Genomic DNA, 5,000 nt, shown 5'->3' with positions numbered 1-5,000 from the left:
TGGACCTAGAAACACACAACGTTAACGCCATGGACCTAGAAACACACAACGTTAACGCCATGGACCTAGAAACACACAACGTTAACGCCATGGACCTAGAAACACACAACGTTAACGCCATGGACCTAGAAACACACAACGTTAACGCCATGGACCTAGAAACACACAACGTTAACGCCATGGACCTAGAAACACACAACGTTAACGCCATCGTACTAGAAACACACAACGTTAACGCCATGGACCTAGAAACACACAACGTTAACGCCATGGACCTAGAAACACACAACGTTAACGCCATGGACCTAGAAACACACAACGTTAACGCCATCGTCCTAGAAACACACAACGTTAACGCCATGGACCTAGAAACACACAACGTTAACGCCATGGACCTAGAAACACACAACGGTAACGCCATGGACCTAGAAACACACAACGTTAACGCCATGGACCTAGAAACACACAACGTTAACGCCATGGACCTAGAAACACACAACGTTAACGCCATGGACCTAGAAACACACAACGTTAACGCCATGGACCTAGAAACACACAACGTTAACGCCATGGACCTAGAAACACACAACGTTAACGCCATGGACCTAGAAACACACAACGTTAACGCCATGGACCTAGAAACACACAACGTTAACGCCATGGACCTAGAAACACACAACGTTAACGCCATGGACCTAGAAACACACAACGTTAACGCCATCGTCCTAGAAACACACAACGTTAACGCCATCGTCCTAGAAACACACAACGTTAACGCCATGGACCTAGAAACACACAACGTTAACGCCATGGACCTAGAAACACACAACGTTAACGCCATGGACCTAGAAACACACAACGTTAACGCCATGGACCTAGAAACACACAACGTTAACGCCATGGACCTAGAAACACACAACGTTAACGCCATGGACCTAGAAACACACAACGTTAACGCCATGGACCTAGAAACACACAACGTTAACGCCATGGACCTAGAAACACACAACGTTAACGCCATGGACCTAGAAACACACAACGTTAACGCCATGGACCTAGAAACACACAACGTTAACGCCATCGACTTAGAAACACACAACGTTAACGCCATCGACCTAGAAACACACAACGTTAACGCCATCGACCTAGAAACACACAACGTTAACGCCATGGACCTAGAAACACACAACGTTAACGCCATCGTCCTAGAAACACACAACGTTAACGCCATCGTCCTAGAAACACACAACGTTAACGCCATCGACCTAGAAACACACAACGTTAACGCCATCGACCTAGAAACACACAACGTTAACACCATCCACCTAGAAACACACAACGTTAACGCCATCGTCCTAGAAACACACAACGTTAACGCCATCGACCTAGAAACACACAACGTTAATGCCATCGTCCTAGAAACACACAACGTTAACGCCATCGACCTAGAAACACACAACGTTAACGCTACAAAAAGACTAGGGCCCTGATCAAATGTAGGGGATAAAGCTGCAAATTGGCTGGGCCCTGATCAAATGCAGTGTACTATATAGGGGATAAAGCTGCCGATTGGCTGGGCCCTGATCAAATGCAGTGTACTATATAAGGGATAAGCTGCCGATTGGCTGGGCCCTGATCAGATGCAGTGTACTATATAGGGGATAAGCTGCCGATTGGCTGGGCCCTGATCAGATGCAGTGTATTATATAGGGCATAAAGCTGCCAATTGGCTGGGCCCTGATCAGATGCAGTGTACTATATAGGGGATAAGCTGCCGATTGGCTGGGCCCTGATCAGATGCAGTGTACTATATAGGGGATAAGCTGCCGATTGGCTGGGCCCTGATCAGATGCAGTGTACTATATAGGGGATAAGCTGCCGATTGGCTGGGCCCTGATCAGATGCAGTGTACTATATAGGGGATAAGCTGCCGATTCAGACCCTATGACATATTTAACAAGAGGTGGAGGCCAAAACGAGGCCAAAACGGTGCAATTAAAAGCCTAATGATGAACGGCAGAGCTATTTCCATATGTCTATTACACCACGTCCCATTAACCATTATCTTTAATGAGAATCCAGGAAACGGAACGAAACGCCTGAAATCACCCCCCTGCCACCACCCCCACACACGCACAAAAAAGAAGAAATATGTAAAACACTGTCAATTGGCTGGTTGGAGTGTTCGCCCGGCTGTGAGTGAGTGTGTGTGTGTGTGTGTGTGTGTGTGTGTGTGTGTGTGTGTGTGTGTGTGTGTGTGTGTGTGTGTGTGTGTGTGTTTGTGTGTTGTGGATTTAGCCCTGGGCTCTGCCTTTGACCATCTATCCTCCTGTAACTCCAACAGATGACAGATGAGCTGTCACCTGACTGTCTATCCTCCTGTAACTCCAACAGATGAGCGGTCACCTGACCATCTGTCCTCCTGTAACTCCAACAGATGAGCGGTCGGTCACCTGACCATCTATCCTCCTGTAACTCCAACAGATGAGCGGTCACCTGACCATCTGTCCTCCTGTAACTCCAACAGATGAGCGGTCGGTCACCTGACCATCTATCCTCCTGTAACTCCAACAGTTGAGCGGTCGGTCACCTGACCATCTATCCTCCTGTAACTCCAACAGATGAGCGGTCACCTGACCATCTGTCCTCCTGTAACTCCAACAGATGAGCGGTCGGTCACCTGACCATCTATCCTCCTGTAACTCCAACAGTTGAGCGGTCGGTCACCTGACCATCTATCCTCCTGTAACTCCAACAGATGAGCGGTCACCTGACCATCTGTCCTCCTGTAACTCCAACAGATGAGCTGTCACCTGACCATCTATCCTCCTGTAACTCCAACAGATGAGCTGTCGGTCACCTGCACATCTGTCCTCCTGTAACTCCAACAGATGAGCGGTCACCTGACCATCTGTCCTCCTGTAACTCCAACAGATGAGCTGTCACCTGACCATCTATCCTCCTGTAACTCCAACAGATGAGCTGTCGGTCACCTGACCATCTATCCTTCTGTAACTCCAACAGATGAGCGGTCACCTGACCATCTGTCCTCCTGTAACTCCAACAGATGAGCTGTCACCTGACCATCTATCCTCCTGTAACTCCAACAGATGAGCTGTCGGTCACCTGAACATCTGTCCTCCTGTAACTCCAACTGATGAGTTGTCACCTGACCATCTATCCTCCTGTAACTCCAACAGATGAGCTGTCACCTGACCATCTATCCTACTGTAACTCCAACAGATGAGCGGCCGGTCACCTACCCATCTATCCTCCTGTAACTGGCTTCCAGTTTAAGTGTGCAGTGTGTCAAGAAGCAGTGTGGCTTGGCAAGGTCGTGTTTCGGAGGACGCACAACTCACGAACTTTGCCTCTCCCGAGTCCGTATGGGAGTTGCAGCGATGGGACAAGACTGTAACTACCAATTTGATATCACGAAATTGGGGAGAAAACGTGGTAATTCAAAAAAAAAATTATAATAATAATAACAAAAATGTATGATGGGGGCCACTGTGTTCTTGGGGACCTTTTAATGTTGCAGACATTTTTTGGTACCCTTCCCCAGATCTGAGATTCTATTTCTGTCCACTTGGCTTTTACTGGTATAGTGGATACCATTAAGGAGGGGCTGTGTCTGTGAATTGGCTTTTACTGGTATTGTGGAACACATTATTCCATCTCAGGAGGCTGAAAAGATGTGTCATGGGTCATCGGATCCTCAAAAGATTCTACAGCTGCACCATCGAGAGCATCCTGACTGGTTGCATCACTGCCTGGTATGGCAACTGCTCGGCCTCCGACCGCAAGGCACTACAGAGGGTAGTGCGAACGGCCCAGTACATCACTGGGGCCAAGCTTCCTGCCATCCAGGACCTCTATACCAGGCGGTGTCAGAGGAAGGACCTAAAAATTGTCAAAGACTACAGCCATAGACTGTTCTCTCTGCTAACACACGGCTAGCAGTACCGGAGCGCCAGAGTCTCGGTCCAAGAGGCTTCTGAACAGCTTCTACCCCCAAGCCATAAGACTCCTGAACAGCTAATTAAATGGCTTCCCAGACTATGTACATTGTGTGAGTCCCCAACCCACCCATCTCCCTCTCTTTTACTCACCTGCTACTCTCTGTTGTTATCAACTCTGCGTAGTTACTTTAATGTACATGTACATACTACCTCAACTCATTTATTTTATTTATCCGTTATTTTACCAGGTAAATTGACTGAGAACACATTCTCATTTACAGCAACGACCTGGGGAATAGTTACAGGGGAGAGGAGGGGGATTAGACAACGACCTGGGGAATAGTTACAGGGGAGAGGAGGGGGATTAGACAACGACCTGGGGAATAGTTACAGGGGAGAGGAGGGGGATTAGACAACGACCTGGGGAATAGTTACAGGGGAGAGGAGGGGATTAGACAACGACAAACTGGGGAATAGTTACAGGGGAGAGGAGGGGGATTAGACAACGACCTGGGGAATAGTTACAGGGGAGAGGAGGGGGATTAGACAACGACCTGGGGAATAGTTACAGGGGAGAGGAGGGGGATTAGACAACGACCTGGGGAATAGTTACAGGGGAGAGGAGGGGGATTAGACAACGACCTGGGGAATAGTTACAGGGGGGGAATAGTTAGGGGAGAGGAGGGGATTAGACAACGACCTGGGGAATAGTTACAGGGGAGAGGAGGGGGATTAGACAACGACCTGGGGAATAGTTACAGGGGAGAGGAGGGGGATTAGACAACGACCTGGGGAATAGTTACAGGGGAGAGGAGGGGGATTAGACAACGACCTGGGGAATAGTTACAGGGGAGAGGAAGGGGATGAATGAGCCCATTGTAAACTGGGGATTATTAGGTGACTGAGATGGTTTGAGGGCCAGATTGGGAATTTAGGGTTAATACCCCTACTCTTACGATAAGTGACATGGGATCTTTAATGATCTCAGAGAGTCAGGACACCCGTTTAACATCCCATCTGAAAGACGGCACCCTACAC

The 5,000-nt window shown here is 48.5% G+C and overlaps 1 protein-coding gene across 1 annotated transcript in view; it reads right to left on the bottom strand.

Moving 5' to 3' along the window:
• LOC135506014 (anthrax toxin receptor 2-like) overlaps positions 1-5,000 on the bottom strand; it is a 142,286-nt gene that overhangs the window by 84,280 nt on the left and 53,006 nt on the right. The window lies entirely within an intron of this gene.

This window comes from Oncorhynchus masou, chromosome 1 (genome assembly GCF_036934945.1).
Source record: "Oncorhynchus masou masou isolate Uvic2021 chromosome 1, UVic_Omas_1.1, whole genome shotgun sequence".
NCBI classification, from domain to species: Eukaryota; Metazoa; Chordata; class Actinopteri; order Salmoniformes; family Salmonidae; genus Oncorhynchus; species Oncorhynchus masou.
The sequence above is the reverse complement of the archived record's forward strand: the minus strand, read 5'-3'. Positions and strand labels throughout refer to the sequence as shown.